Genomic DNA, 13,412 nt, shown 5'->3' with positions numbered 1-13,412 from the left:
AATATGTCTAGCCTCAATTTCCAGCCATTGGATCATGTTATAATTTTCTCTGCTAGGTTGAAAGAAGAACAGGAGTATTTGTGGCACCTTAGAGACTAACAAATTTATTAGAGCATAAGCTTTCGTGGACTACAGCCCACTCTGAAGAGCCTTTATTAAATATTTGTTCTCCATGTAGTGTGACAAAGTTCCTCCTCTATCTTGGTGGGTCCTGCACTTATTGGCAGATTTTCTTGCCTCAGAGATTCACCATGTGGGTTGGGGAACAGCCCAGAGACCTTCCCCTCTGGAAGAACCCACTGTCCAGGTCAAGTGGGAGGTTTGGGGGGAACCCAGGCCCGCCCTCTACTCCACATTCCAGCCCAGGACCCTGTGGACTGCAGCTGTTTATAGTGCCTCCTGTAACAGCTGCGTGACAGCTACAACTCCCTGGGCTACTTCCTCATGGCCTCCTCCAAACACCTTCCTCCTGGTGTCTGATAACGCTTGTGCGCCTCAGTCCTCCAGCAGCACACCCTTTCACTCCCAGCTCCTCACACTCACACCACAAACTGAAGTGAGCTCCTTTTAAAACCCAGGTGCCCTGATTAGCCTGCCTTAATTGATTCTAGCAGCTTCTTCTTAATTGGCTCCAGGTGTCTTAATTAGCCTGCCTGCCTGCCTGAACTGGTTCTAGCAGGTTCCTGATTACTCTAGTGCAGCCCCTGCTCTGGTTACTCAGGGAACAGAAAACTATTCATCCAGTGACCAGTATATTTGCTCTCTACCAGACTCCTGTACCCCACTGGTCTGGGTCTATTACAGTAGCTACTTACAGACTCCATGTAGGTAATTGTTCCCTTAAACTTCTCTTTGTTAAGAGAAATACACTGAGCCTGTGTCTATCATTATAAGGCAGATTTTCAAATCCTTATTCTCATTGCTCTTCTCTGAGTCCTTCTTGAATAGTGGACACCACAACTGGACTAGTGTCATATCTATAAAGGGAAGGGTAACAGCTGTCCTGTGTACAGTACTATAAAATACCTCCTGGCCAGAGACTCCAAAATCCTTTTCCCTGTAAAGGGTTAAGAAGCTCAGGTAACCTGGCTGACATCTGACCCAAAGGACCAATAAGGGGACAAGATACTTTCAAATCGGGGGGGGGGGGGGGGGGGGGGGAAGGCTTTTGTTTGTGTTCTTTGTTTGGGAGTTTGTTCGCTCTTGGGACTGAGAGGGACCAGACATCAATCCAGGTTCTCCACATCTTTCTAAACAAGTCTATCCTATTTCAAACTTGTAAGTAAATAGCCAGGCAAAGCGTCTTAGTTTTACTTTGTTTTCTCAACTTGTAAATGTACCTTTTACTAGAGTGTTTATCTTTGTTTGCTGTACTTTGAACCTAATACTAGAGGGGAGTCCTCTGAGCTCTTTAAGTTTGATTACCCTATAAAGTTATTTTCCATACTGATTTTACAGAGATGATTTTTACCTTTTTCTTTAATTAAAAGCCTTCTTTTTAAGAACCTGATTGATTTTTCCTTGTTTTTAGATCCAAGGGGGTTGGATCTGTATTCACCAGGAGTTGGTCAAAGGAAGGAGGGGGGATGGTTAATTTCTCCTTGTTTTAGATCCAAGGGGGTTGGATCTGTATTCACCAGGAGTTGGTGAAAGGAAGGAGGGGGAATGGTTAATTTCTCCTTGTTTTAAGATCCAAGGGGTTTGGATCTGTATTCACCAGGGAATTGGTGAAAGGTTTCTCAAGGCTTCCCAGGGAAGGGAACTAGCCTTGGGATGGTGGCAGCGGACCAGAGCTAAGCTGGTAGTTAAGCTTAAAAGTTTTCATGCAGGCCCCTACATTTGTACCCTAAAGTTCGAAGTGGGGATACAGCCTTGACAACTAGTATTCTAACAGTGTAGTCGAACCAGTGCTAAATACAGAGATAATATAACCCCTCTATTCCTACTTAGAAATCCCCTCTTTATGCATCCAAGGATCACATTAGCACTTTTGGCCACAGCATCGCATGGGCGGTTCATGTTCAGTGGATTATCCATCATGACCCCCAAAGCTTTTTCAGAGTCACTAATTCCCAGAATAGAATCCCCCAACATGTAAATATGACCTACATGTTCCTAGATGTATGTATTTACATTTAACCATATTAAAACACATATTGTTTGCTCATACCCAGCTTGTCAAACAATCGCTCTGAATCAGTGACCTGTCCTCTTCATTATTTACCATCCCCCAATTTGTGTGTCATCTGTAAACTCCATCAGTCATGATTTTATGTTTTTTTTCCAAGTCATTAATAAAAACATCAAATAGTGTAGGGCCAAGAACTTTCCATGAGGGTCGCCAGAAGAAACATACCTGTTAATTGATGATTCCCCATTTACAATTGCACCTGAAACTTATCTGTTAGTCAACTTTTAATCCATTTAATATGTGCCATGTTCATTTTATATCATTTTAGTTTTTTTCATCAAATGTTATATGGCACCAAGTCAAATGCCTTACAGGAGTTTAAGTATATTATGACAACACTACTGCCTTTATTAACCAAACTTTTAATCTCATAAAAAATATATATCAAGTTAGTTTGATAGGATTTATTTTCCATGAACCCATTTTGATTGGCATTAATTATATTGTCATTCTTTAATTCTCTATTAATTGAATCCCTGATAAGCTGCTCCACTGTCTTCACCAAGATTTATGTCAGACTGAGAGGCATATAATTATCCAGGGTACCACATTAATCTTTTAAAAATATTGGCACACATCAGCTTTTTTCCAGTCTTCTGGAACTTTCCTGGTGTTCCAAAACCTACTGAAAATCAGAATTAGCTGTCCAGCAAGCTCCTCAGCCAGCTCTTTTAAAACTCTTGGATGCAAGTTATCCTGATTTAAAAGTGTCTAATTTTAGTAACTGCTGTTTAACATCCTCCTGAGATACTAATAAGCTGGAAAAAGTGTTACCATATGCTATGACTGCATCACCTGTTTCTTCTCCAAATACAGAACAGAAATATTTATTGAACACATCTGCCTTTTCTGCATCTTTATTGATAATTCTACCATTTTCATCTAGTGATGGACCAATACCATTGTTAGGATTCTTTTTGTTCCTAATATTTAACTCCTCCTTATTGTCCTTAATTCTGCTGGCCATTGATTTTTCCTTGTGTCCCTTTGCTTTCCTTATCAATTTTCTACAATTCCTAGCTTCTGATTTATTTACATTTCTATTACCTTTCCATTTTTAAATTTTTTATAGCTGCCTTTACTTCCCCAAGTCAGTTTTTTAACCAATATGGCCTTCCTTGTTTCTTGATTGTAGCTTTTTGGGCATCTAATAGAGTTCCCAATTATCCCAATTCCCAGTTATCATATACATTTTTCTGATTAAATTCTTCCTCCTGGTTGATTTTGCTCATAATTGTTTTCAGATTTGTGACATTGGTCCTTCTAAAGCACCAAGTAATATGTATTATTGGTTCTGGCTTTATTCTATTTGCACATTATAGATGTGATCAAGTCATGATCACTTGTACCCAAGCGACTATTAATTTTTAGTTCTGTGATCAATTTCTTTTTATCTATCAAGACATGGCCTAATACAGAATTCCCTCTCGTTGACTTCAACACTTTGAATTGTCATCTATGATATTTCAAGAATGTTTTAGTACTGGCAACATGAGCCCTCCTCCAGCATATGTCACGCAAATTGAAGCCCCCCATGATCACACAACTCCCCCCCCCCCCAACACTTTATAGACAGGTGTGTAAGGAGCTGGTCATCCAGTTCCCTAATGCCACTTTATCATCTGTAGCAGACACTAACTAATACCCCATCTTGTTGCTTTATCTGTTAAGACATTGATCCATGTGCATTCAGGATCACTTTCTTCTGAGTTATCAGGGATTCAGAAATAGGTGATGCCATTTTTGATGGAGTGCCATTCTCCTCCCCTTTTGCCCACTCGATCCTTTTAAAATAGGTTATAACCATTTATTTTAACATTCCAATCATGGAAATCATCGCATCAGGTTTCTATAATACCAACTTGACCAAATGTATGCTCATACCCACTGTGAGACAATCAGCTGGTGTGGATGATAAGATGGTCTCTCTTGGCTGGAGACAATCTAGAAAAAAACTGAAGAAAGATCATTCATCATAAATTGTACTAGATAAGACTGAACCACATACTGTATATGAACATCCTATCTGCTAGACCCAATCCCAAAGCTAATCTTTTAAACACTTTTTATTAAAATACAAGCCAAAGAACAGACTTGGTACTATTCCCAATTAAATGAGAAAGTAAATCAAGAACCCTGTTCAAACACTCCTCTGCAATAGCCAAAGACCCAGTAACTTTTGCTCCCTCCAACCCCAGTAAAAGCAACTGCAGCAAATTTATGGCTTAATTCTGCAATCCACACTCAGGCAAAACCCACATCATCACCAATGACGATGTTGCATGAGTAAGGTTGGTAGAATAAACTGGATTAGAATGGCCCAAAAGACCACACGCCGGCAGGAGAGAATTAGATATGGATAAGGAAAAAAACAGGGTTTCCATCAGTGATCAGCAAAAACTTGTGTTCTATGATTCTGCAGCTGCAGAATCCACCCTTTGCTGTATAATTCTACTCCAGAGTCTAAGCTTTCATTTAACGGACAGCTCCTAGATGAACTCAACCTAAGCTTTTGGACCTCTGAGTTTCTTTTCACTGTGTTTCTGTGGGAACTGACTTGGTTAGATTTAATTTGTTTTCTTTATGTATGTTTATGTATAACTGTGCAGATAATGTCTGTGGATTATAAAATAGCCATGTTATGTTGTAAAAATTAAGTTACTGTTATTTATTATATTTCTTTATAAGACATATAAAGATGATACGTAATTAAGTTCATTCCTTTTGTTCTTTGGGGGATTTGAATGTGGGGAGGTTGACCCTGTACAATCCTTTCTGAAAACCCTTAGAGACTGAATTCTGGGTGTCCATCTGCTTTTCTATAGGAACTGCATTTTTGTAAGGCACTGGAGAAGGGCAATGAAGGGAATTCTAGCCCACCCAAAGGTTACAATTGCATCTCCAAATTAAAACCCTCAGGAACTTAAAACTTCTCAAAAGCTCTCCTTCAAACTTAAATTGTTCTTTGTGTCTCAGTATGATCTACAAACCAGGCAAGTTTGAAGCTTTTAGATGTTCAAATTGTGTATGCACAAAATTTCTTATTTGAAGGAGTATTTTTTTAACATGTACTTATGTCAGAAAAACCCACTTCAATTAGTTCAAGCTTTTATGTTTTAAATCACATGTAAGCTGAGAGCACAGAAAGTTTTGCACAAATCTAGATGTTTGCTACCAACTTTTATTGATGTATCTAAACTTTAGAATTTTAAAATGGCCCAGGCTTTAAGGCAGCCTGGTTCAGAAGTCTTAAGATTATGGATGTCTGTTTAGGATAGGTCAGTTAGTCAAGATTGCTCAAATGGAAAGGCAAATGATACCCTAAAAAGAATTTACAAGCTGCATTGATAATTTTTTCCTGTTTTCCATGGTAGAAGTATTCCTGAGATTAATAATACACAGCAAAAGATGTTATACTGAAAAATGAAGCACTTAGTAGGCAGTGCAACATTATATTTGAAAGATCAGCATTAACTCTGGACCCCTATCGTTATGTCTGTTTCTCTCATATTTACCTGTATGCCAGCATAAGTGATTTGTCAAGTAATTAAATACATAGCATCAAATAGAACTTCATAAACCTTACATATAAGTTATAGTAGAGACTATACTGTTCTTCTGACTTGGGTTGATTTTTAAATCTCTTAGATCTATAAAAGTAGAACTGCTCAGAACATTTTCATCGAAAAAGCTGTTTTGACAACATCAGCTTTTTTTTCATGAAATCATTTAGATTTCACCAAAAAATCCTGCAGAAAAAAAAATAAAATGAAAAATTACATTTTGGAAAATTGTTTGGAAAACTTTGAATTACATATTGGAATTTTGAAATGTTTTGAATGTTTTATTTGATGGGTTTTCTCATTTTTAAAATATTTTACAGTATTTCATTACATGTGAATGGTAGGAGTTCATACATGGAGTAGTATTCCACTATTACTGACGTGTCATATTATGACATAACAGTTAAAATTCTGATTTATTTTAAAAATCATTAAGGGCAGCTGCTACTTTAGTATTGATTGGAACACCTCTTTTAGATCAAAAGTCAAACTGTCTCATTAAAAGACAAAAAGGAGACACTTTGATAAAAACCTTTCAATTAGTATTAAGTAGCAGTTCTTAAAAAAAGGAATATTTCAGCTATTATTTTCATATTATATGTCAATAGAATAGTGCACTACTACTGTCATCTCATAAAATTATACAAAAATGAAAAAAAAAAAACATTTGGAACAAAACCTATGTATTGTATGGCAGATTGTTCAAATTAATAGCTAACCATACATTTACAAAGTGCTTTAAAAATATAGGCCCCAATCCTGCAATGTGTTCCATGTGGTTAAACCTCTATGGCCACATGGAATTAATTGTAGGACCAGGGCCACTGACAAAACATGTGCCCTACGCAAGGAACTTACAGATCAAAACAGCAACACCCTCTCATCAGAATCTGCAGGGGCATGGGCAGGAAGCTGCAATAACACTTTTTGCTCACCAGCTGTTGCCAGAGAAGGGGCAGTGGGCTCAGGGGCTGGAGCAGCCAGCTGTAGCAAGGGAGAGGGGTGCCTTCCTCACAGCACCCTGAGGGAGGGGGCCAGGTGAAGAGGCACAGGATATGAGGGAGGATGGAGAGAGCGGGGCACACAGGGCTGCTGAGGGCAGGTCACAGAACTGGGGCTCAGATGGGCTAGTGTGGGGGACAGTCTGGGGCTGGGACACAGGAGCTAGTGGGGTGACAACATTGAGCCAGGGGCTGAATGGGAGCAGAGGTGGATTACGCTTTTGTGAGGCCCTGGGCCAGAGCAAGTGGGGGGCCCTCCACACCCCCTCTGCCTGCAGTCCTTCTGCCCCCCTCACACTCCTGCTGGGGAGCAGGGTCAGGGCACTGGGTCTTCCCTGATCTCTGGTAAAAGCACTGGGTGGGCAGAGTGGGGCAAGTCCCCATGTCCGGACCCCGCTCCCTGGCAGGCGTGCCAGATGGGCGGAGTGGGTCAGCGTACAGGGGCACCCATTTTTCCAGGGCCACCCAATTGGCTGGGGCCCCTCCGCATGGGCTCCACTGGCCAAGTGGCTAATCCGCCACTGCATACAGCAACCATGGCTTTCACAAGTCAGTGCATGTGAAGCTGTGGTTATCCTTAATATCCCCCAGTGTGGAGTGGTAGGGATAGAGATGCAGCTCCTAAAATCACGTGGAATGTGTAGGGAGGTGCTGTAAAGGATTTCTCCATGGACTGCAAAAGAAGCAAGCAAGCCTGTCTGGGAGCATGTAGCTGGTACAGTCAGCTGGGCAATTGCACACAACAATGGAGAGCTGCTAGATGTCCTCACCAAACTGGGCAATCAGGAAAAGGCATTTCAGAAATTCCAGAGGGCTTTAATAGGGAGAGGGGACTTCTAGTCTCTGTGCCCTTTGGGCAGTGGAGTTCACAACTGTGACCAGAGTAGTTAGTATTGGGCATTGTGGGACAGCTGCTGGAGGACTGTTAAGGTTGACGTAAGTAACACAGTGTCTACACTCACGTTGGGTCAACTTCAGGACATCACCTGTGGCTCAACGCTGCTCAAAGAGCTGGTGTTACTTTGCTGATGTAACAGGCACTTACACTGGTGGGAGACACGTTTAAGTGCAGACACATGCACAACTAGGTTGACGCAAGGGGGCTCACGTCAACCTAACTTTGTAGTATAGACCAGCCCTAAGTTCCTCCTTGCCCCCCCTCCCCCTCAATCCTCTTGCAGGTTTCCTGTTTCTGCTGTAGTTAAAGAAACTCTTATTTGTTTTTATGCTATAAGGTATTTGCTCTTCAAATTCCATTTCAGTCCCCATAATTTTCTTGTGTAGTGCCTGCTGTAATTTATACCCCTTTGTATTGGCTTCATGAAGGTTGGATTTCCATTTTCTGAAGGCTATCTATTCTTGGGGACATGGGGAGAATCAGCAAAATTCTTAAATATGGATAGCCAGTAAAATAAATAAATGAGTTCAAACATGACTACATTTACCTGACAAACTGTTGAAAATCTATTTTAAAAATATATATAAAATATCTAACTTATAAATGCGAGAATAGGCTTCTTTCCATTCATAGCAATACAAAAAGTGAAACTTCAAGGACTATTTCTCAGATATTTTAAACGCATTTCATTCAGTGCAAAAAAGAAAACACACCCAAACAAAAACAAAAAACAACCCCGCAAACCCTTTAAAAAGAAATTGTGGCTTTAACATTAAGAAATTAAGCAGGAAAAACAACTTTGAGGTTCCTCAAATTTGCCCATTGGTGTTAATGCTTTTTAGAACATAATTTATTCCTAGGGAAATCCTGTGCCAAAAAATTAAAAATTCTGTACACAATATTTTAAAATTCTGCATATTTTGTCAAAATAGCACAATATATTGACACTAGTTTCAATTTTTTTTATCTCTTTCAAAATACTTGTCAGGAAGTTGGTCCGTAACAATACAGACAACAAAAAAGATTCAGGATTTTTTTTTGACAAATAGATTCCTTACTAGACCTATTAATACAGAACTTTGAGTAATAATTCATTTAAACTACAATAAAGAACCATTTTCCCGCAGCCCTCAGAAGCAGTGCAAAGGCTTGGTGGAGTCAGGGGTAATGGAGGAGCTGAGAGAGAGGGAAATAATGCTGGGAAGGAACCTGGGAGTGAATCTGGAGGGCTGCTGGGTGTGGGTGGGAGAAGTATGGAACAGATTTTTTTGGTGGGGAGGGATTGTTAGGGAGTTGGGAAGCCTCCCTACTGCAGGCCCTGGCTGATCCCCTAGCCTTTTCTGTTCAGTCAGAAACATCTGCTCCTGTCCTCGTGTGTCCCTGCACCCCCTCCCCATTCAGCCAGGCATATCTACACGTGTCCCTGCATCTCCATTCATCCAGGCATAGCTGCCTCTGTCCCCAGGCATCCCTGCACCTCCATTCAGGCACCCCGCTCCCTGCTGTCCCCATGCGTCCCCGCACTGCTACTCAGCCACCTCCACTCCCCTTGTCCCCATGTGGCCTGCACTCCCTCTCCTCTCTGTCCCTATGTGGCCCTACTCCCCCACTCCCATTCAGTGGCAGATTAGCCATTGGGCCATCAGGGCCCATATCCAGGGGCCCCAACCAATTGGGGGCCCCCAAAATGGGCACCCCCAATGCACCACCCACACAGCGTTTCTGCTGGGGAGCGGGCTTGGGACGTGGGGGCTTGACCCACTCCGCCTGCCCGGCACTCCGGGAAGTGGGGGAAGCCCCCGTGCCCTGACCCTGCTCTCCAGCAGGGGTGTGAGGGGGTGGGGTGGACTGCAGGCAGAATGATGGGGTGGGGCCTCTACTTGTTCTGGCCCAGGGCCTCACAAAAGCTTGATCTGCCTCAGCTGTATGTATGTATAGGTAAAATGAATGTTCTTTCTCCTTATTAAGTTCTGTTCCATTAATATATTAAGTTTTTAAATTGCACAGATTTTGTTACTGAATAAAATTCTATTACTGTACCTGGAAAATAATAATTCTTTATTAGTTCACAATATATGCTGCAGCATGCGTAGCAGTTCTGAAAGAACCCACTTGGTACTGTATTGTGTGACACAGCTCACAGGGTTACAAACAGTGTAATAATCAAGGATACAGCAAATACCACAAAATTAAAAGGTGCATTGACGGAGTTATATTCATAAATGTATGCCAAGCACCACAGCATTTCTAACAGGCCCCAAAGCAGCAGGGCCAGGCAGAATACAGTACTCCACAATGCATTACTGTGACTGACTGTTAAAGTGCTCTTTTCAAAGCCTTCCTGAATCATATAGCTTGGCATTGAGCTCTTCTAATAGCCCTTATGTCTATGTTTGTTCAAATCAACAGACAGCCACTCCACTGCACCCTGGCAGCAAGTTTTCCTCCCTTTGTTTCACAGATACTATGCAGGAAAGAGCAGACAGCTATAACCATTGGAATTTTTTTCACTGAGATCCAGTCTTGTGAATAAACAACACCAGCATCCCTTCAATCTATCGAAAGCACATTCAGCTGTCATTCTGCACGTGCTGAGCCAGTAGTTAAATCTTTTCTTGGTGCTGTCAAGGTGCCCAGTGTACGGCTTCATGGAGTACGGAGCAAGGAATAGGCTGGATCCCCCAGGATCACTATTGGCATTTCAATATTCCCAATGGTAATCTGCCATTTGGGAAAGTCCCTGCTTGTAGCTTTCTTAACAGTCCTGTGTTCTTAATATGCGAGCATGATACACCATCCCCAAGCAGTGAACATTGATGTTGGTGAAGTGTCCCCAGTTATCCACCAATGCTTGAATAACTATAGAAAAGTTGCCCTTTCTGTCAATGTACTCTGTGGCAAGTTGCGCTGGTGCCAAAACAGGGATGGGTGAGCCATCTATTGCTCCACTGCTGTTTGGGAATCCCATTGCTGTAAATCCATCCACTATGTCCTGCATGCACATTGCTGAGAGCCACAATCCTGCCTAACAGATGATTAATGGCCCTGCACACTTACATGACAACAACCCCCACCCTCCCAGTGGATTTTCCAACTCCAGAATGATTTCCCATTGCCCACAAGCAGTCCAGTGTTGCAAGTTTCTACAGTGCGATCACCACTTGCTTCTCCATTGTCAGTGTAGCTCTCATTTTAGTGTCCCTGTCCTGAAGGGCTAGGGAGAGCTCAGCACTCAGATCCAGGAATGTTGCCTCGCACGTTTGAAAATTCTGCAACCATTGCTCATCATACCATGCCTACATTACAATGTGATCCCACCAGTCAGTGTTTGTTTCTTGGGCCCAGAAATGATGCTCACACCTGCAGCTGTTACGTGAACGCTACCAACAACCTTGAATTGGTTCTCACTGTGTCCCACACAGCAAGCTGTCCTCCAAAAAATTGTCATGTTCCACACTGATTTGATTCCTCTTACAGCTCTGCAAATACAGGAATATGGTGAGCCTTGTGCTTGCAATGCTTATAACAATAGTGCAGAGCCGTGAAGGCTCCATGCTTCTGTCACAGATGATGTATAGCAAGAAGGGTCATGCAGGTTCATGGGTTTTTTAAAAAATGGCACAAAAGTTATGGGATGGAGACAGATGCATGCTGGGAAGTTGACCCCTTGCTCCCAGTCACCCCATGCAACTTGTTTCTGCCCCCACCATGCATTGCCAAAACTTCCAAAAGGGCTGCACTGCACAGCAGCGGTTGCAAAATGGGATACTTACCCATGGCACACCACACAGTGCATCAAGACAAGTGCTCCTGGTAAGTATGCACAGCACCGCCACACGGAGACAAGTATGCACATGTACAACCAATATACTAACTGCGGCAGTTTTATGCCGACTTAACTTGCCTCAACCAAAGTTTGTAGTGTAGACATGACCCAAGGAAGAAAAATGCTTTCTTTGAATAAGTCTTTACCACACAGGATGTTGTGTAGATACTTAGGCTAGTAACAGTACATCTACTAGCTCTAGATGAGATACTATCAGAGACGGAGGGTTTAAAAAGAGAGGGATGCTAGAACAAAGTGGTTCATGGGGCAGGGGGAAGCAAAACATCACCAAGCACAGATGGTATTTACCCAATATTTTTTAAATAGGCACACATTAAAATCAACTCCTCTCTCAGAGGATTGGAGGGTAGTAAATGATGTATCCCTATTTAAATAAAAGCAGTAGATATGGTCCAAGGAATTTCAGACTAGTAAGCCTTACTTCTTGGCTGAATTACCCTGGTAATTCGTTGAAATGTTAATTTAAAACAGAATTATAAAACTCCTTGAAGATCATACACTAGGGTCTAAACAACAGAATTTCTGCAAAGGAAAAGCATACCTTGCCAATGTATTACATTTCTTTGAATATATCAAAGAAACAGTGACTAAAGGAGAACCAGTTGATATAATTTATTTACACTTTCAAAAGGCAACTGACAAAATCTCTCACAGGAGGCTACTGTAGAAACTAAGTCATGGCATGAGACACCCTTTGTCAGGGATATTTTTTAGTAAAAGTCACAGACAAGTCACAGGCAATAATGAAAAATTCATGGAAGCCAGTGAACTGTCGCTGACTTTTACCAAATATATCCATGACAAAATGGGGATCCTGGGCAGCTGCGGGCGGCTGGGAGCACCGTGGGTCCCCCCGCCACCCGCAGTGGATGGGAGTCCCTTTTGCTGCCCATGGCAGCGGAGAGTAGCGCGGGTCCCCCCTGCGGCCCGGGGTTGCCAGGAGCTCCGTGGGTCCCCCCTGCCACCTATAGTGGATGGGAGCAGAGGAGGTCCCCCCTACCACCTGGGAGGGCAGAGATACCCCGCAGCTCCCTGCCTCCGCAGGCAGCAAGGGGCCCTGCAGCTTCCAGCTGGCACTGTCTGAACCCACATTGGTCTTTGGAAGTCACGGATTCCGTGACTAAATCACAGCCTTAGTAATAAGTGATCAATATTTATCATGGCAAAAGCTTAACAGCTGGGGTGCCACAAAGTCCCATAGACTGTGTAATATAGATTAGATGATTTCCTACTGTACCACCAGTCTTATCTCTGTCAATGCCGCGTCCAAAAGAATTTCCCCATTTCTGCGGTCCCCAAATGCCCCATAATCAACTGCAATGCAGCAATGGAAGTGGAAAGGGGCTTTAAAGTGGATTTAAGTGTAACTTACATCCACTTTGGAGTCTATTTATACTTCCAGACCATCCTAAAGGATCTTAGTATAAATGAGAATCAGACCCTTGATGAGCAGTCAGTGGTTCCAGTGTAGTTCCAACAACACTCCCTGAGATGCGGTGCCTTAAGAGGGCCATTTACTTTGACTATTCTTAAGGCCACATTCTTCCCCTCTCTCTTCCTTCTCCTTCATCTCTGTGCAGCTGTAATGTACCAGGAATCATACCTCAATTTATGCAGACATGATTCCTTCACATCATGAGTCTTCTTCTACCTTAATAAAAAAAACCCTGTTTCTATTGGTGGGCCCATTACCTGTAAGGACCAGCAAAGTTCAAGTTTTAGTTATCAACTTTCTCCATTTTGTTCATCTTATACTTTGAACTAGCACTTTTACATGGATACCACTCAATTGTACCTATCTTTCAAAGGTCTAAAATAATTCCTATGGTTAAAATCCTCTATCAACTTACTCCAGTTTATGTCTTTGTCCTAGTAGTGCTTTGCTTATCTAGCAATAGCCTCCTCTTTCCTG

The sequence above is a fragment of the Malaclemys terrapin genome, chromosome 5 (assembly GCF_027887155.1).
Source record: "Malaclemys terrapin pileata isolate rMalTer1 chromosome 5, rMalTer1.hap1, whole genome shotgun sequence".
Classification (NCBI taxonomy): domain Eukaryota; kingdom Metazoa; phylum Chordata; order Testudines; family Emydidae; genus Malaclemys; species Malaclemys terrapin.
The sequence above is the reverse complement of the archived record's forward strand: the minus strand, read 5'-3'. Positions refer to the sequence as shown.